Source organism: Nansenia antarctica (assembly GCF_963989245.1).
Source record: "Nansenia antarctica genome assembly, chromosome: 6".
Taxonomy (NCBI): Eukaryota; Metazoa; Chordata; class Actinopteri; order Argentiniformes; family Microstomatidae; genus Nansenia; species Nansenia antarctica.
In genome coordinates, this window is record NC_137676.1 from 68,359,492 (window position 1) to 68,381,312 (window position 21,821).

Here is a 21,821-nt window from a genome sequence, read left to right on the forward strand (position 1 = left end):
CGTAGATAAGATAGTGAAAGGGGGTGCCCAGAAAATTAGGGAGAAAAAAAGTAAGAAGCTAGCAGAGGATGCCTCAAAATGTCAGAAACTGCATCGACTGTGGGGGTTAGGCCTAATACAGCTGCGGCTGCCACAGCAAAATCTTTACCGCTAACTAACGTTAGCGCTGATGTGCCGTTAGCAATTGAGGAGGAGACAGAGGACACAGCTAGAGGTAAGCAATGTTGTTACTTGGTTTTACAAAAGCAAAGTTATGTTAGTCGCTTGCATTGGCCAGATTAAGGGAGCAGCAGCAGAGAATGTCTTATGACTTATGCTAACCCGTACAGGCAGCATGATTGCATTGCGCTTCACCAGGACTTGGCTGGAATTAGCACTTGGCATTTGGCAATAGCACTGACCCCAGAAAATGTATTACTGGAATGACAGGATGGAGACGTGCGCAACAGAATGTGGAGGAGCATGAAAAGAGTGCTACACACCGAAAGTGTGCTGAAGCCTATTTTCTAAGAAGTAGAAAAGGAGATATCCAGAGCAAGTTTGCTGGCAGTCAGATGTCTGCTCATAGGCAGCAAGTAAGAAAGAAACGCCAGGTTTTGGAGTGTGTTGTGGATGTGGTGAAGGTGATAGGCAAGAGGGGCTTGAGCTACAGGCATGTGGAGAACGAGGCAGCATACAAGTGGGACGACAGTACCCTGGATCATGGCAACTTTTTGGAGCTCATCCTTATAATAGGAAAGTGCAATGTTAGCCTCAAAGAGCATCTTGAGGAGTGCATTAAAAAGAGCAAAGAATTGCATGCATCCAGTGGAACAAAAGGTAGAGGGTCCCTCGTCACCTTACTGTCCAAGACCACTGTAAACTCAGTGATAGACAGTATTGGTCATCTCATTCAGGAGACGCTGAGTGGGATCATGACCGCATGTGCATGTGTAGTTAGAGAATGGGGGGGGGGGGCTGCAATTAATTTCAGTGCTTTGTGCACTAACATTAAACCACTTGTACTTTTTTTTCACAGAAAGTGTGAAAGTAAGAGGAGCTTTGCATTGCAGAGCTAGGCAATCCTATGAACTGGAAATGTAAGTTCTGCACGTTTTCTTCAGCTAACCAGCGTAGTATAATAAGGCACTACAAGTTCAAACACGGACATTATAGTAGGTCTTGTCCCTTGCCTTGCATCTACAGTGACTGTGTGTGCTCTTTCACGACACAAGTAGCTCTAAAGAATCATTTACTGAAGCATGAAACATTGACCCAGAGACCTCAAGATGCTGTTGCTCGTGGATCTCAAAATAATATTGTGACTTATCGACTACATTGTGAATTATGTGATTTTTCGGAGCCCTGTACACTTATTAAAGAATACTTTGTTCATTTGGGAGTTCATTTGAAAAACAAGGAAACTGTGAAGTGTCCTTTTCAGCCATGTCTATTCGATTCTAATGTGTATTCGGGAGCGTACCTATGTTCCCCGGGTCCTATGTTCCCCGGTTCCCCGCTTCCGAAAAAGGGTCCTATGTTCCCCGCTTCCGAAAAAGGGTCCTATGTTCCCCGGGTCCTATGTTCCCCGCTTCCGAAAAAGGGTCCTATGTTCCCCGGGTCCTATGTTCCCCGCTCCAGAAAAAGGGTCCTATGTTCCCCGCTCCCTCCGTGGAGGGAGTTGGAGGCCCGTCTACTGAGGCTGAAAGAACAATATATTCAAGGCCTCAGACATCTGGCTTCGTACTGGAGGGCTGTCAGCCGTAGCGTCCTTATGGGCTAGATCGAAAGGGGTAGACTTTTGTTCCCATTTTTTGGTTTGATTTTTGCATTTATGCACCTTTATTTGGATAGCACTTTTCAAACAAATAATCAGGAGGAGGTTATTATGTTGTCCAGTAGGCCTATGTTGTTGTTATTATTATTAATATTGGCCTATGGTCATCGGAGGATAGGGTCAACCTGTTGGGGGCAGCTACATCGAGTGATTTAACGAGACGGTTGCGTCTGCTTCCACCATTTAATGAATCCAGCAGCGTTTCTCCCTCACCTCATGGAAAGATTCTAAAGAAGTGTGATGAACGTAGCCTGTAGTAGGAATATCAAGAATATCAGGAGTGCGAATTACAAAAGGTGAGTTAAAAATATTTTTTCAGAGTTTAATGTTCAATTGTGTAATAATTTTGCCGTTTGCCCCGCTTGTTAACTTTAGCTCACTAGTGACATGATCTATTTAGCTAGCTAATATAGCTAACAAGTGAATTCAGTCGATGCAAGAGGGTTTCAGAAGCTTGGTTTTGTTTGCTGGAATATGAGTTAATGTAGTATAATAATAATAATAATTCATTGTTTTTATATAGTGCGTTTCCGGGGCTCAAAGGTGTATAGGCTAGTTAGCACTAGCTTTTCTGACTGCAGTGAAAGAAAGAATGTGCATCATGTTTAGTTAGTTAGCTAGTTAGTAACACCATCACTTGAATATGGCCCGTGTTAGCTTGCTAGAGAATTGGTTTTGTTTTCTGGAATATAACATTATGGCTTTTAGCTGGCTGAGCCAGGTGTAGCTAAAGTTTAATTGTGGGCTAGGTAGTTAGCTTGGTTTGTAGAAACGCCGAGTGGGATCATGACCGCATGTGCATGTGTAGTTAGAGAATTGGGGGGGGGGGGTACCTGGAGGTACCTGGTGTGGAGGTACCTGGGCCAGAGGCCTTCCTCACTGGGGAACAACACCCTGCTGCTGGACTGGCTCCCCCAGAACGACCTCCTGGGACACCCCAAGACCCGAGCCTTTGTGGCCCACGGAGGCACCAACGGCCTGTATGAGGCCATCTACCATGGGGTCCCTGTGCTGGGCCTCCCGCTCATCTTCGACCAGTTTGACAACGTCCTCCGGCTGCAAGTGAGGGGGGCAGCCCGGGTGCTGGAGGCAGCCACTCTCACCACAGAGGGCTTCGTGGGGGCCCTGAGGGATGTCCTGGAGAAGCCCTCCTACCACCTCAGTATGCAGAGGCTCTCCCGCCTGCATCGTGACCATCCCCTGTCCCCATTGGCGAGCGCCACCTTCTGGATCGAGTACGTTATGAGAAACAAAGGAGCAGCCCACCTGCGCACTGAGGCCTACAGCCTGCCCTGGTACTCCTACCACAGCCTGGTACATTGGGGGGGAGGGCTGCAATTAATTTCAGTGCTTTTTTTGTGTGTGCACTAACATTAAACCACTTGTACTTTTTTTTCACAGAAAGTGTGAAAGTAAGAGGAGCTTTCCAGTTGTTGCACATGCGCAGAACACTGACCCCGCAAAATTCCGTTTGTCAACCTGTGCATCCAGCAGCGTTTCTCCCTCACCTCATGGAAAGATTCTAAAGAAGTGTGATGAACGTAGCCTGTAGTAGGAATATCAAGAATATAAAGAATACCGGTATCAAGAATATCAGGAGTGCGAATTACAAAAGGTGAGTTAATAATTTGAGTTTAATGTCCAATTGTGTAATAATTTTGCCGTTTGCCCCGCCTGTTAACTTTAGCTCACTAGTGACATGATCTATTTAGCTAGCTAATATAGCTAACAAGTGAATTCAGTCGATGCAAGAGGGTTTCAGAAGCTTGGTTTCGTTTGCTGGAATATTAAACTTTAGCTACACCAGTTTTACACTACATACATCCATACACCTCTTACACATACAACATACATTATACAACCATTCACTCATTGCTTACACTACTGATTCTTATCCATAATCATATACATGTTATTTAGTTTATGTTGGTTCATTTATATCAATAAAACTTTAATTGTATCATTTAAACACATGTGTGGACTCCCTTATTTGTTACTACCTTCCTTCGGGTGTGTAACAAATTGGGGGCTCGTCATTTTGTGTTGGACCTTTTGTATTGTTTGCTTGGTTTGTTGATTGATTCTTACTGGCAATTTTGGTTTGGGTTACTGTGAGAGCTGTTTGGCTCTCTTTGGTTTCGGTTTGATAGTTTGGTTAATTGATTGGTTGATTAGTAGGTTAATTGGTTGCCAGTGTTGGGAGTTTCACATGTGTGTTCATTTGTTCTCCTCTGTTTGTTTTGTTGGAGTTTGGTTGTGGAAGAGTAGATTGTTTGTCCCCAGATTTCCTTTAGGTTTAAGGTTGTTGGTTTAGTTATAAGTCAAGTATTGTTTGGTTGAGGTTGTTGGACTGCGATACTTTGTTGGGATAGTCAGTGTACTTGGTAGGAACCGTTAATCCCCTGTTAGGTGTAGATGGCTTGTTCCCAATAGGGAAATTTGTCTTGGGCGATTTAGTGTGGCTGCAACCGTGGGTAGAGCATTTGTCTCAAGGGCACGTCCATGGTCCAGGAGGGGGCGCTGTTTTGCAGTGTTCTCTTCTGCCCACTGGGTTTTAGTGCATAAATACCTCCCACCAGTAGCGGCACGAAGACTAGGGTTTGAGTTAGTTAGTTAGGTAGTTATCTTTAAGTTAGGGCTGGGGAGGTTCCAGGTAAAGTTGGCGGTCTTATACTTAGTTATCGCAGTTTGATGGTCTCAGTGTTAGGGTTTGTGATTTAGTTTTTTTTTCTTTGGTTGCATAGGTTACTATGGCCTCAATTATAGAGGAGTTTGTGAGGTCCCCCATCAGTAGAACTATTAGATCGGTGTACTAAGGACCAGTTGTTGTCTATTGCGGAACATTATGAGATTGAAATTCCTAGTAAAAGACTAAAGGAAGATGTCATGGCCAGTTTAAGATCTGGGTTGGTAGTGGGAGGTGTTCTCAAACCAACTGAGGGAGTTCAGTTTGGTGTGTTCACCACATTAACGTTTGAACAACAGAAAGAGCTTTTGATTTTGAAGCAAACACAGACGCAGTTACAGTTGGAATCTACGCAGACACAGTTGGAGCTTGAAAAAATCAAACAAAGGACTGAGCTTGCTAAAGTAGATTTAGAACACGTGAAACTACGTATGATCAGCGAGGGTAGGCTGCCCAGGTCATCTGATATGGAGGATAGGGTCGACCTGTTGGGGGCAGCTACATCGAGTGATTTAACGAGACGGTTGCGTCTGCTTCCACCATTTAATGAAGAGGACCTAGATACATTCTTTTTATTATTCGAGCGTTTGGCGGACGGTAGAAACTGGCCTGATGAGGATCGTGCAATAATGTTACAATGTGTATTTACCGGTAAAGCCCAGAAGGCATACTCCGCGTTGGGTCCCGCTGATTGTAAATCTTACGAACGTATTAAATCAGCGGTGCTTAGAGCCTATGAGCTGGTACCGGAAGCGTATAGACAGCGGTTCCGAACATGGGAAAAGGGAGATAATCAGTCTCATGTGGAGTTTGCATGTGATCTGGTTACCCCTTTTACCCGGTGGTGTTCGGCATCTGGGGTAGACACTTTTGAGCAACTGTGTGACCTGATGGTATTGGAACAATTTAAGAACTTGTTACCTAATAATGTGGCAACTTATATTACAGAGCAGAAGGCGAAGACGGCGAGTGACGCAGCCGTCTTGGCCGATGAATATGTGTTAATTCACAGAGGTAATGTTAGTGGGCCAGGTACTGAGAGAGTTCGAAGGGAGAGTTTTTCTCCTCGTCCAAATTTTGGCTCTGATGTTAATGATGATGGCGCACTGTGTCACTATTGCAGAGGGGTTGGACATTGGGTACGGGAATGTCCAGTACTAAAATCAAAAAATAGATTCCCTAACACAGGTGAAACCGGCGGCACTGGTCAATTCATTCGATCCAGGGGCGTGGCCGTCGGTACCATGTGTTGAAAAGTATCGCCCGTTTGTGTCTAATGGTTTTGTGTCGTTGCAGGGCAGTGAACATCGGCTGCCGGTAAAGATACTGCGGGACACGGGTTCGATCGATTCCTTTGTGCGTTGTGGTGACCCGCACGCAGCCCCGGGTATACCTGGCCTTCAGCACCCTGTACAGCGGCCGCATAGATTAAGGGGCCGCGTCATTAACGGAGTCTACGCCCAACACACCCGGCTGGTGCCCATCATTCCATCAGGTCGAGGGCTCGTTAAGGGAATGCGGAGCACCTGCGACGCGAACGGGTGGAGGAATGAAAAGCGGAGGCGGAGGCGTCAGAAAGGAAGCGAGAGGCTACGCGACGACACGCGTATGGGTGAGGGCGTGGTACGGCGGATAATGACAATGCCTGGTGGAACTAATTGTATGTCTTCTTCCCGACAGTAAAGAGAGAGCCGGGAGTAGGGAGAGCGCGAGCCCGCCTGCCGATAGCGGAGCGACCAGCCCCTCTGCCCAAATAACCCCCGGAGCTCAGAGACGGGACACCGGAGTGTCCCCCCGAGAGGAACTAAGTCCACCCTTTTGCACTCCCCTAGAGGCACCTTAAGTTCCACCGTTAGCCGCCCGGAGGTGAGTTTTAGTTGGACCTTTTTGCTTTCTCCGTAACTCTTCTTTTTCCTAAATAAATACGTCCAGTGGGCGGTTTTGAAACTTTAGCGCTGTGTTGTCTCCTGTCTGGGTGGTGTGTTTACCGGGTCTACGTGGTGGTCACCACAGCGTGCCTCAGTATTACCTTTTTCTTCGGAAACGAACACAGGGGACGTTGTTTTGATCCAAGGGATGGGTATGTCTGTGTTCCCTGTGCCCGTGCATAATATGTCTCTCATTTCGGGGTTAGGGAATGGAGACGTCCGAATGGGGGTGCGCGCTGAGTTGCCTGTTGAAGGTGTAGACATAATTTTGGGTAACGATATTGCTGGGGTGCGAGTGTGGGCAGATGGGTCTGTCACTCAAGAATCGCCGAGTCCAATTCGATTGGACGGGGCTGGCATGGCGTGTCCAGCCAGTATTGTTACCGGTGAAATTACCAGGGCGCGCGACGCGCCAAGTACCACTCAGGGGGCAGAGGGGGTAATTGGTGTGGTTAATTGTATGTTACTTGAACAATTTATATCTATGTCGCCGGATGAGATTGGTGTCTATGTCGATGGTTTTCGACGCCGGTTGTTTGTGGCCATAGGAGGTGCACAAGATAAGACGCTGTGTACTATGAAGCCTTAATTTCTTTAAATGTTTTGCTTGTGTTTTGTTGATTTGCCTGTTTTTTTCCTTTTCATGCTAGCCGGTTTGTTTACTCTCTTAATTTGCTCTTAGGGTCTGAGGTTGCTGAGAGTGGGAGTGGGGACTCTCTTAAATGGCTCCTGGGGTCCGAGGTTGCTGAGAGTGGAAGCAGGGTGGTGAGGAGAAGGAGTAGGACATGGCATTATTGATGCATTTTGGGTTTACTTATTGTGGGGGGGGTGGGGACAAAATGTATAGTTATTTGATTAGTATAGTGGGGAACCATGTTTTTTAGGGGGGGGGGGGTGTGACGCCTCCCACTCTGCCTGCATATTGGCTGTGGCTGGAGCCTGGGCAGAGTGGGTGGGTCGTTAGGTTGAGTGGTGTCACCTGGGTTTGGGGAGCTGGGGATGTATATATGAGAGGGGTGTCCTCAGCTCTCTCTCTCTTCCTTCTATATGATTTGGGTTCCGTTGGTAAGGTCTCTGGGTACCTGGTTTTTGGGGCCTTTCAGTTTTACACTACATACATCCATACACCTCTTACACATACAACATACATTATACAACCATTCACTCATTGCTTACACTACTGATTCTTATCCATAATCATATACATGTTATTTAGTTTATGTTGGTTCATTTATATCAATAAAACTTTAATTGTATCATTTAAACACATGTGTGGACTCCCTTATTTGTTACTACCTTCGGGTGTGTAACATAAGGATCGACGGTCCATGGGCTGAGACATGGGGCAGAGACCACTTCCTCCTGCACCAAGACAGTGAGTGGGGCATAGCAGTGTTTTCTACAGAGGACAACCTGAGACAGCTGCAACACTGCAGGACATTGTACATGGATGCTACATTCAAGTCGTGCCCACGCCCATACAACCAAGTCTTTACTATACTCGGGGACATTCATGGCTTCGTTGTCCCCCTTGTACATGTCCTCATGGAGCAACGTACAATTGGACACTACCGACAAGTGTTCCAGTGTGTCAAAGCGTCAGTCAGGAGAATCACCCACCACCGTTGGCGTCCGCGTAAAGTCATCTGTGACTTTGAGCAAGCGCTGAAAACTGCTCTTGAAACGGAGTTGCCACAAGCCAGAATCGGAGGATGCTACTTCCATTTCAACCAAGCCTTGTGGAAGAAGGTACAGGGACTTGGATTGGCATATCCAACCCCCACCCTCTTCCATTTCCACTCTCTGACCACCACTGCATCCTCTTCTCTGCCCCCCTACCCCTACCGCGCCACCCCATCAAACGCACCATCTCTTTCCGTAACATTAAATCTGTCAACCCACTCACTCTATCTCAGTCCATATCTTCTGCCCTCCCCACTGACTCCACTCCCACCAACCCGGAAGACTATGCCACCATGCTCAACTCCATTCTCTCTGACTCCCTTGACTCACTGGCCCCCTTGAAAACCATCACTGTCTCCTTCACCACCTCCTCCCCCTGGTACACCCCTGAACTACGCACCATGAAACAGACCGGCCGCCAACTAGAAAGACTCCACAACAAAACCCACCTCACTGTCCATGCCGAAGCCTACAAGCACCATATCTCCTCCTACCGTGACGCACTCCAAGCTGCCAAATCTGCCTACTACTCCAACCTCATCAACACCACCAATCGAAACCCCCGCACCCTCTTCTCCACTGTCAAGACACTACTCCAGCCCCCGGACAACAACACAACTTCCTCCCCTGATCTCTGCAACTCCTTTCTCCACGCCTTCAACAGCAAGATCTCCCACATCAACAGCTCACTGACTGCCTCCATCTCCAACTCCACCACCCCCGCCCCCCCTGCTGTCATCTTCCCCCCTCCTGATTACCCTCCCCCTACTCCTCTCACTACTTTCTCCCCTGTTGACTCCTCCCTCATCACTGCCTCCAAAACAACCACCTGCTCCCTCGACCCCCTCCCTACCACCCTGACCAAGGCCTGCCTCCCTGCCCTCATCCCCCACCTGTGGGTATCCTTAGGACTATTAGAAAATGATTACCACTGGTTATGCCTTTGCTTCTCTCTTTCTCTCTCTGTCTCTGTCTCTGTCTCTGTCTCTGTCTCTCTCTCTCTCTCTGGGCTTATTGATGGTGTCCTTGCTATAAAGCCCTCTAGAGAGTAGAGGTGAGGGTCCTTCCAAAAGCTATTTTGTTAGCCTTATGTGTTACACAGATATCAAAGGGAGACACTGATACAGCACACAGACAGACATCAAATAAGGTGAAGGGTTTCAAAGGGAAGTGCAGAAGAAAGGAAGTGTGTTTTTTCACGATTAAGATTAGGACATACTGGATTAAAATCAACTCTTTTTATCTAATGGCAAAGTGCATATCAGATAAATGTGATGTCCCACTCCATCCTCCTTCAAAGGCTGCGCCAACTGGGTGTTGAGGGCACCGCCCTGGACTGGCTCACCTCCTACCTCACCAACAGACATCAGTTCATCTCCCTCTCCGGTCACACCTCCTCCTCCTCCTCTGTCACACAGGGGGTCCCACAAGGCTCAGTCCTCGGCCCCCTGCTCTTCCTCTGCTACACACTCCCCCTCGGTCACATCATCCGCCAATTCAACCTGGACTTCCACTGCTACGCCGATGACACCCAGATCTACATCACCACAAACTCCACCCAGAACCCACCCCTCACTCACATCGAAAACTGCATTTCAGCAATAAAAACCTGGCTCACACACAATTTCCTCAAACTCAACAGTGAAAAGACCGAAGTCATCCTCATCGGCACCAAATCCACCCTCAATAAAACCGGACCCATCACACTCACCATCGATGACACCACCATCACCCCCTCGCCCCTGGCTCGCAACCTCGGCTTCATCCTGGACCCCACCCTCTCGTTTGATCCCCACGTCAGCTCCATCGTCAAGACCTCCTACTTCCACCTCCGCAACATAGCAAAAATCAGACACTGCCTCTCCCCGTCCGCTGCTGAATCCCTCATCCACTCCTTCATCTCCTCCCGCCTTGACTACTGCAACTCCCTACTCACCGGCATCACCTCCCGCTCCCTCCATAGACTCCAGATGGTCCAAAACTCTGCTGCACGCCTCCTTTCAAACACCCGCTCCCGTGACCACATCACTCCTGTCCTCCACTCTCTCCACTGGCTCCCCATCAAATAACGCATCCAATTCAAAATCCTCATGCTCACATACAAAGCCCTCCATAGCCTTGCCCCCCCTTACCTGACTGACCTCCTTCTCCCCCACCGCCCTACCCGTACCCTCCGATCCTCATCCATTGTTCCCAAGACTGGCACGGGAATGGCGTCTGGTCATTCACCTCAATGGCTCGATGGAGTTTACAATGGTTTGAAAACAAAAACCCTATGACTTACCAGTGGGTAAAGACAAAGAGCAGTGCTACTGTATATTCGACTGTATATTAAACAAAGATTGAGATGCAAGGGAAAGCATTATTTAATTGGCAAATTACATTGATGCAAAACTACACAGTTCCATGACAAGATGACAAAGAAGAAGTTGAAAACATTCTCAGAGATCCAAAAGAAACCACGCAGCAAAGGAAAAGACAAGGAAGTTGCCCTGATAGCAGATAGAAATCTCTTTGGCCACATGGTTCTGGTGGCCCAGAGCTGAGAGCTACACATGAGTGATGTGTTGGCTCATCCCCTGGGACCACTGACATGGGCCCTAGCTAATGGGGATGGATCTCCCCGCAAGACAAACAAGGCAGCTCTCGCCAGAGATTTGGAGAAGAGCGTTGCCCCAGCAGATGTCATCCCAGAACCATCAACAACCATCATCGATGGAATGAGCTTGGTACAAAAGATGAAAGGGAATGACAAGACATTTGCACAGCTGGCAGAATCAACCCTAGCGAAGGTCCTGCACGAAGGAGGCAAGAGTGAACGCATTGATGTTGTTTTTGATGTTTACAAGGACATGTCAATCAAAAATTCAGAAAGGGTGAACAGAGGTGCAGATGCAGGGATCCAATTCAAGAATATTGTTTCTGGCCACAACATCCAACACACACACACACACACACACACACACACACACACACATACATCCAGCAGTGGAGAAAACTGCAACGCTGCCAGCAAAGCCAGTCTGATCCAGTTCTTAGTTGAGGAATGGAAAGGACCCAATCACAGAAATAAACTACAGGACAAGACCCTATATGTTACCTGTGAAGAAGTCTGCTTCAAAATCAGCAAGACCCAGTGGAAAGAGGTAACACAGCTCAAATCCTCTCAGGAAGAAGCTGACACCCGCATGCTATTGCATGCTCTCCATGCAGCAGAGTCTGGCTACAAGGCGGTGATCATCACGGCTGACGACACAGACGTTCTGGTACTGACTCTGGGTTTGAGCAAGGACATCCCATGCAGAGTGTGAAAGATCAAAAATGTGGCACACAGAACAGGACAAGATTCCTGGACATCACTAAGCTATGCCAATCCCTTGGCGATAGTGTTTCTGGTGCCTTGATTGGCATGCACGCATTCACTGGCTGTGACACTGTCAGCGCGTTTGCAGGGCGTGGGAAAGTGGGGACCCTCAAACAGTTGAAGTCAGACATGACATACCAAGTTGCCTTCCTTGAGCTGGGTCATACTTGAGATGTCTCCAATGAGCTCTTCAAGAAGCTGCAAGAAATCACATGTCGCATGTATGTACCCTCTACAAAAACTACTTCTGTCAACCTTCTTCGGTACCAACTGTTCTGCACCAGACGTGGGGAGGTTGAGTCGAGCCAGCTTCCACCTTGTGAGGATCGTCTATTCATGCATTCCATTCGTGCCAACTATCAGGCTGCAATCTGGAGACGGTCTCTTCAAACCCAGCCATCTGTACCAAGCCCCAAGGAGCACGGGTGGACCACAGACGATCAGGGACAGCTGGAAATCCAGTGGATGCGCGGTTTCCCAGCACCAGATGCTGTCTTGCAGTTGCTCTCCTGCAAGTGTGTGAGGTCATGCAAACCACCACAGTGCACATGTATCAACAATGGCCTGAAGTGTACAAACCTGTGCAAACTACAAACCTGTGCCAACCAACACAGTGAGGAAGAGCCTGCTGCACATCTGACAGACTCAGATGTGGATGAAGATGCAGATGATGATCTGACCTGAAATACACTCCCACCTCCGCTTCATCCCATGGCGAATCATACGAAGTACCTCACCTAGCACCCATACAGGTGCTACTTCCTGTCTACAAAGAGGGCGCAATTGCAACGCGTGGAATGGTATCAAACGTGTGTGAGCCTCCCCTGTTATAGCACTTGCTTTAGCTCTATGGATGTCCAAAGTGTTAGTTTTATGTTTGTGTAAGAGGAACACTGATCCAGTAGAGTGAATGTCCAGGTATGGTCACGTGACCTGTGGGTCACCACCAGCTGTCCTGACAAGGTTTTACCTGAATTTTTTAGCATTTTAATTCATGAAATACTATGTAGCAAGTTCCGTAAGGCGTTTTAAGAAAGTGAATTGTACATAGTTGATGTTGTAACTAAAACTAATTTAAACTAAATTGTAATAGTGTGTTTATAGTTTTTCTCTAGAATGGTACATTTTATTGGGCTGTGCTAGCCATGGGTGATGTATCAAGCTATATATCAAGAATGACATTTAAGTTACACATAACATCTGAATGATATTTCGAATGAAAGTTTTTAGATTTCTTTGTTTAGAGATATATTTTAATGCGGTTTAAAATGTGGATGATCATATTGTGTTTCGCTGAATTATTTCTTAAAGGGGAGAAATCGGAGGATGGGCGCAATTGCAACGCGTGGAATGGTATCAAACGTGTGTGAGCCTCCCCTGTTATAGCACTTGCTTTAGCTCTATGGATGTCCAAAGTGTTAGCACGGAACTACCTTCTTCTTCTATTCACACATAGTACGTGCTAGTGTTTTGTCCTGTTGCGTTTGCCGTAGCTGTTTTTCCAGGTTCAGAGCACGCTGGCGTCAGCGCTGTGACTGCCGCTTCTGTCTCCCGGTCCTGTCTTTTTGTATCCTGTCCTAAAGTGTCTATGGTTTCTTGTTTTCGGCGTCTACCTTGTCTTGTGTGCCCGTCTTCCCCGGAGGTCTCCGCTTTTTATTTTTCTTCTTTTCTTTTCCAAGTATTTTTTCACTTTGTTTTGTTTGACTTTTTCGCCGACCTCCGCTGCTTTCCCCCCCGCCACCTCCCGCCTCTCACTGTCTCCACTACCGGACTACAGTATCCATCGCCTCCACTACCGGACTACAGTATCCACCGCCTCCACTACCGGACTACAGTATCCACCGCCTCCACTACCGGACTGCAGTGTTCACCGCCTCATCGTTCCTGTCCCCCAGCTTTGTGTTGCTGACCGACCCGCTGCGCACCGCTCTCAGACATCGCTAGCCTGGCTGTGCTGTGCTACTACCCCCGTCCCGGGAGGTAGCCACCACTCCCTCCCCGGTTTGGGGGTTGCCATCTCCGCAGGTGAGTGTCAGTCCTTCCCGGCCTTCACTCACTACTGCAGGATTTGGTCGCTGGCATGGCACGGTTAGGCTGGCTGGCCGCGCGGGTTCAGTCCCAAGCTAGCAATACAAATGACAACAACAACAACACCACGCTGCCACTCTGGTTCACTGCCATGTTTACACAACTCACTGCCCACCAACTACTAGTCACTCCCAACCTATCCACTGAACTACTCCCACCTGTACTCTGGTTTCATCTCCAACTTGGACTCACCCTCCTGCTGCTCCTATCGTTTTGCCCTGGACCCCCGCCCATCTCACCTACCCCCCACCTCCCTCTGCCCTTCTCTCGTCTCACCTATACTGCCACTGACCTTCACTCACTGAACCATAACCATCGCCTCACTGCTGCTGCTGCCACCGCCGCCACCAAGGCAGGCATTCTCCGCCGCCGCCGCTACATCCACCGAGGCTCCCAGCAACATCGACACCGGACTCTACACCACCCTGAAGGCACAAACATCCCCTCATTCTGGACTAACTCTCGCTCACCTGTCATCACCCCACACCGCACCGCTGACCCCTCAAACCTCCGCTCTCTCCCTCCTGCTCCCCCATCCATCTCCCTTGCACTGTTGAACACTCGCTCTCTCTCCAACAATTCCCCTGTCATATCTGAACTGATACTGGACAACAACCTGGACATACTTCTCCTCACTGAAACCTGGCAACAACCCTCGGACTACTACTCACTCAACCAGGCCACCCCCCCTAATTACACCTACATCGCTAAACCCCGCCTCTCCAAGCGAGGGGGTGGTCTCGCTGCTCTCCACAAACTCACCCTAACTGTCACTGTACTGGACCTCAACCTCCCACCCATGTCATCCTTCGAATACCTCGCCTTTTCACTCCCCAACTCCATAACTGCACTCCTACTCTACCGCCCACCGAAGCCACACCCCTCTTTTCTGTCTGATCTCTCTGAACTCCTCACCATTGCCCCAAAACCAAGAGGTGATAACCAGGGTACTGCAAGTGGGCCGCCAAATCATGGCTATTTTTATTTAAGTGTTTTACAAAAACGTTTGTAAAACACCAGTATCAGTATGATATCGATAGATAGGAACTTATGGTAGGAGCTACATCCGTTGATCGACTCTGTGGACTGTGGACTGGCAGGTATAGCAATCACACAGATACACATCTATACGTAACTAGCGGAAAGAGAACCATTCACATAAGGTGCCCTAAATCACAAGATATTGACAGGAAACATTTACCGTATCTCAAGCTTTAAGTGGGTAAATGGTGGTCAATCTAAGCTTCATAGATACCCACTTTTGGCATCTTCGTCTGTTTCAAACTGACTCACTGGCAGGTTTAGTTTTTAGGAAGTCAGCAGCTTCGGTTCCTGCTACTGCCAACTGTGGTGATCCGTACGCTTGTCTTTCAGCTATGGAGGAACTAGTAAGTCGCCAACTCCCAGCAAGGCGCTTTTATTTGTTTTTTTGTATTTTGTTTATTAAATTAATCTCATAAGAGATTTTTGAGTTTGTAAGAACTGCATTCCTCTCACTTCTGAGGCCTATTCAAACAATGCATACACACCATGATGACAATGACTGTGTGTGACGGCTATCAGTAGCCTGGTTGTCTGTCTATATGTTTGTGTCTGTTGTAGTGTCTGTATCTCTTTAACAGCCATAAGCCCAGTCCAGGGGATCCACCCCCCCCCCCCGTGATAATTGCCAATCAAACTCCAGCAGTGACCAATCAACTCCAGCCAATCAACACCAGCCAATAATCAACACCAACCAATCATCAGAGGCCACACCCTACAAAAGATCAGGAGAGAGAACCAGCAGGAGCTGTGTGATCCCATCACACAGTTCCCACCATTTTTGTTGTATACCATGCGGGTGGTTTACTTTGTTTAGAGAGCAATTTGTTATAGTTTGGTGGTAGAGATCCTTTTTGTTTCGTTTATTAGTAGTGTTCTGTGTTAGTGATCTTGTTAAGTGATACCATGTTTGAAACCTTTTTATTGTTATTGTTTATTTTAACCATCCACGGGATGAGTTTATTGTTTATTTGAATAGGAGGAATTTGTTAGTTTTAATTCTGTTTATCTGACCCATAATGACATTAATTTACCCTTACTGAAATAAATATCTTTACTTTACTCATAACACCTGTATTTTGTTACTTCTTATTCTCCCTAGTGAATGTAGAACGTAACACTGTGGTTCAAGAGATATCGCCTAATAAAGACCCAATATTACTACTACACTCTGAACTGAGACTGTTCTTGACTCCTGATAAGGTGTCCCCACTATATATACAAATGATCGAGAACTAGAATTAGAACTAGGTTCACTAGCACTATGCAGGTGTACCAACACTCTAAATGACCTATGCAGGTGTACCAACACTCTAAATGACCTATGCAGGTGTACCAACACTCTAAATGACCTATGCAGGTGTACCAACACTCTAAATGATCTATGGAGGTGTACCAACACTCTAAATGCTCTATGCAGGTGTACCAACACTCTAAATGATCTATGCAGGTGTACCAACACTCTAAATGCTCTATGCAGGTGTACCAACACTCTAAATGACCTATGCAGGTGTACCAACACTCTACATGACCTATGCAGGTGTACCAACACTCTAAATGACCTATGCAGGTGTACCAACACTCTAAATGATCTATGCAGGTGTACCAACACTCTAAATGACCTATGCAGGTGTACCAACACTCTAAATGCTCTATGGAGGTGTACCAACACTCACAAGATTGTCAAGATTGTCATCTTGGACTGTACATGACATTTCTGGGATGTTTTCTCCCCATTTAGCGGCCTAATCTCGTGAGTCTCCTACGGCGCTGATTTACTATCTCAGCGATACGGCAGCTTGGCAGCTGCTCAAAGTCCTCTGATTGTATCTGGTACAACACAAACATGAGCACAATATTTATCAAGACGCTTAGCAGTGAAGGTCGACCCCCTCTGGGAGACAGCGGCAGTGGAATCTGATCAAGTAACATTCTGTGGCTGATCGATCGACCTGTTTGGTTTGTGTGTTGCCAGGGAGACCCACGTGTCGGCAAGAGAGGCTGCGCCATCATGTGATGTCACCAGCGCTAAGCCCCGTTGTGTAGCGTTGCCATGGTGATGTTGTTGTGTAGCGTTGCCATGTGTGTTATCTTGTTACCATGGTGTCATATGCATGCGTTGTTTCTGTAACCTTCACCTTTAAATGACAAAAATAACCCTAACCCTAACCCTAACCCTTCCCGACAAACACACCGAGAGATGAACATGTACCTACCACAGCGCTCTACCAACTAATTGTAGAAACCAGAATCACTGACGACACGCAGTTACTTGGAACAGACCCAACCAGCGACTACCAGTCACCACCTAGCGGGACACCCGCAAACCACTTCACTGAACATCGCCTACCACAGGTGAAAAAAACCCTCCCAAAAAAAACAACCCCCCCCCCCCCCCTCTCTCTCCTCTTAGGAAAAGAACCTCCAATCTCAGGCTCTGGCCGGGGTGTACCAGCTGGCCCCAGCGGCACCTTGTCCAGGGGGTAAGTACCGGCCCCACTAGGTCCCACTCGGGACAGCACGTAGTGAGGGTGGTACACGGCATTGGTACCTTAATCATCGCCCAGTCTTCTATGGAGCTTAGCTCCAACCATGCAACACTCCACCTAACCACACCACACCCCCCGACACCCGTAGAATAACCCTCCCCACTTGGGGCAGACTGTTTTTAGACCCCCCTTTTGGTAAACCCCCCCCCCCCACTGTTTACAACAGACTGCATAGAACAAACTGTATAAGTACAGGCTGTTTAGAACAGACGGTATAGAACAGACTGTTTAGAACAGACCGTACAGAACAGACTATATAGAGCAGGTGATACAGAACAGACGGTATAAAACAGACCGCATAGAACAGACTGTATAAAACAGACTGTATAGGACAGACTGTATATGAACAGACTGTATAAAACAGACTGTACATAACAGACGGTACAGAACAGACAGTATAGAGCAGACGGTTTAGAACAGACGTTATAGAACAGATCGTACAGAACAGACTGTATAGTACAGACTGTATAGAACAGGCTGTTTACAACAGGCTGTATAGAGCAGACTGTTTAGAACAGTCTGCTCAGAACCTACCCATCCACTACCCCCCTCCACCCTTCCTAATTTTTTCCCCCCCACAACCCACCCAAGCAGGTCAATTTCTCCGAAAACTTAACCACGACCTTAACTTAACTCATACAAAACAGTCTCTCTCCTGGGGTCTACTGGACCCTGGAAGAGATTCCAAACTAGTTTTCTCACCCCGAACTCATACAAAACAGTCTCTCTCCTGGGGTCTATTGGACCCTAGAAGAGATTCCAAATTAGTTTCTTTACAACAGGCTGTATAGAGCAGACTGTATAGAACAGTCTGCTTAGAACCTACCCATCCACTACCCCCCTCCACCCTTCCTATTTTTTCCCCCCCACAACCCACCCAAGCATGTCAATTTCTCCGAAAACTTAACCACGACCTTAACTTAACTCATACAAAACAGTCTCTCTCCTGGGGTCTACTGGACCCTGGAAGAGATTCCAAACTAGTTTTCTCACCCCGAACTCATACAAAACAGTCTCTCTCCTGGGGTCTATTGGACCCTAGAAGAGATTCCAAATTAGTTTCTCACCCTTCGCTCTCTCAAACAAAAACCTATTCCCCAAACCAATTGACCCGAGGGACACACACTGGGGTTCTGATCTCCCCCAGTGGGCCAACCTTAGGTGAGGGTGTCTTGTTTCATGGCCGAAACGCCCAGTGATCCTTTGGTGACAACTGATGATGTGATCCCATATTTATCTTCTTAACTAGAACCCTCTAATGATGCACCTCAAACCAATACCTCAATGCCTTAACCTTAACCAAATCCCGAGACCAATCCGAACCACTACCCACATACCTCATACCTTCAAGGTCCTGACCTCCACTCCAACCCTTAACCCCGCGTCGAACTTGGGCCCCAATCTTAACCCCACCTCGGACTGAAACCTGGTCCTCACCACCCTAACTCCCCTAACCCTGAACCTCCATGAACCTTCACAAACAACCCTTCCTTATAAGGGATATCCACGATTCTACCTTTTTACCAACTTACGATTTTTACCCCAGCCCAGGGCACAGTCGCCCCAATGGTTATTACTATCCCTTCCTAGCCCCAACCCGGACCCCAGCCCTAACCCCAACCCCGACCCTATCGTCTAACCCTCTCCCTAACCCTAATCCTAACCTTAACTATCCTCCAGCCCTCTCCCTGCCATGGCCCCACACCCCAACCCTCTCCCTCTCCCGTCCTACCCTCCAGCCCTCTCCCTGCCATGGCCCCACACCCCAACCCTCTCCCTCTCCCTTCCTATCCTCCAGCCCTCTCCCTGCCATGGCCCCCCACACCCCAACCCTCTCCCTCTCCCTTCCTATCCTCCAGCCCTCTCCCTGCCATGGCCCCACACCCCAACCCTCTCCCTCTCCCTTCCTATCCTCCAGCCCTCTCCCTGCCATGACCCCACACCCCAACCCTCTCCCTCTCCCTTCCTATCCTCCAGCCCTCTCCCTGCCATGGCCCCACACCCCAACCCTCTCCCTCCCTACCCTCCAGCCCTCTCCCTGCCATTGCCATTGCCCCTACCCCAACCCTCTCCCTCTCCCTTCCTATCCTCCAGCCCTCTCCCGGCCATGACCCCACACCCCAACCCTCTCCCTCTCCCTTCCTATCCTCCAGCCCTCTCCCTGCCATGGCCCCACACCCCAACCCTCTCCCTCTCCCTTCCTCTCCCTGCCATGGCCCCACACCCCAACCCTCTCCCTCTCCCTTCCTATCCTCCAGCCCTCTCCCTGCCATGACCCCACACCCCAACCCTCTCCCTCTCCCTTCCTATCCTCCAGCCCTCTCCCTGCCATGGTCCCACACCCCAACCCTCTCCCTCTCCCTTCCTATCCCCTAGCCCTCTCCCTGCCATGGCCCCACACCCCAACCCCCTCCCTAACCAATACTAAACAGCTTAGCTCTTGGCCTGACCTAACCCACTTGTTTGTATTACAGTGGACGATCAGATAGCCCCCTGTGGCTTGCACATATGACATTGGGACCGGATCTAATTGTGTGAAGTCAGCGTGCATCACCCTGTGTATCATACGTGCGAGGCCAAAAGAACCTGTTTTTTCACTTCATGTTTTAAATGGTATCTTACACTCGGTACTCTATATCAAAAACCTAACCCTAACCCTAACCCTAACCCTAACCCTATGCAGGTGTACCAACACTCTAAATGACCTATGCCGGTGTACCAACACTCTAAATGACCTATGCAGGTGTACCAACACTCTAAATGCTCTATGGAGGTGTACCAACACTCTAAATGACCTATGCAGGTGTACCAACACTCTAAATGACCTATGCAGGTGTACCAACACTCTAAATGACCTATGCAGGTGTACCAACACTCTAAATGACCTATGCCGGTGTACCAACACTCTAAATGCTCTATGCAGGTGTACCAACACTCTAAATGCTCTATGGAGGTGTACCAACACTCTAAATGACCTATGCAGGTGTACCAACACTCTAAATGACCTATGCAGGTGTACCAACACTCTAAATGACCTATGCAGGTGTACCAACACTCTAAATGCTCTATGCAGGTGTACCAACACTCTAAATGACCTATGCAGGTGTACCAACACTCTAAATGACCTATGCAGGTGTACCAACACTCTAAATGACCTATGCAGGTGTACCAACACTCTAAATGACCTATGCAGGTGTACCAACACTCTAAATGCTCTATGCAGGTGTACCAACACTCTAAATGACCTATGGAGGTGTACCAACACTCTAAATGCTCTATGCAGGTGTACCAACACTCTAAATGCTCTATGCAGGTGTACCAACACTCTAAATGACCTATGCAGGTGTACCAACACTCTAAATGACCTATGCAGGTGTACCAACACTCTAAATGCTCTATGCAGGTGTACCAACACTCTAAATGACCTATGCAGGTGTACCAACACTCTAAATGACCTATGCAGGTGTACCAACACTCTAAATGACCTATGCAGGTGTACCAACACTCTAAATGACCTATGCAGGTGTACCAACACTCTAAATGACCTATGGAGGTGTACCAACACTCTAAATGACCTATGCAGGTGTACCAACACTCTAAATGACCTATGGAGGTGTACCAACACTCTAAATGACCTATGGAGGTATACCAACACTCTAAATGACCTATGGAGGTGTACCAACACTCTAAATGCTCTATGCAGGTGTACCAACACTCTAAATGACCTATGCAGGTGTACCAACACTCTAAATGACCTATAGAGGTGTACCAACACTCTAAATGCTCTATGCAGGTGTACCAACACTCTAAATGACCTATGCAGGTGTACCAACACTCTAAATGACCTATGCAGGTGTACCAACACTCTAAATGACCTATGCAGGTGTACCAACACTCTAAATGCTCTATGCAGGTGTACCAACACTCTAAATGACCTATGCAGGTGTACCAACACTCTAAATGACCTATGCAGGTGTACCAACACTCTAAATGACCTATGGAGGTGTACCAACACTCTAAATGACCTATGCAGGTGTACCAACACTCTAAATGACCTATGGAGGTGTACCAACACTCTAAATGACCTATGGAGGTATACCAACACTCTAAATGACCTATGGAGGTGTACCAACACTCTAAATGACCTATGGAGGTGTACCAACACTCTAAATGACCTATGCAGGTGTACCAACACTCTAAATGACCTATGCAGGTGTACCAACACTCTAAATGCTCTATGCAGGTGTACCAACACTCTAAATGACCTATGCAGGTGTACCAACACTCTAAATGACCTATGCAGGTGTACCAACACTCTAAATGACCTATGGAGGTGTACCAACACTCTAAATGCTCTATGCAGGTGTACCAACACTCTAAATGACCTATGCAGGTGTACCAACACTCTAAATGACCTATAGAGGTGTACCAACACTCTAAATGCTCTATGCAGGTGTACCAACACTCTAAATGACCTATGCAGGTGTACCAACACTCTAAATGACCTATGCAGGTGTACCAACACTCTAAATGACCTATGGAGGTGTACCAACACTCTAAATGCTCTATGCAGGTGTACCAACACTCTAAATGACCTATGCAGGTGTACCAACACTCTAAATGACCTATGGAGGTGTACCAACACTCTAAATGACCTATGGAGGTA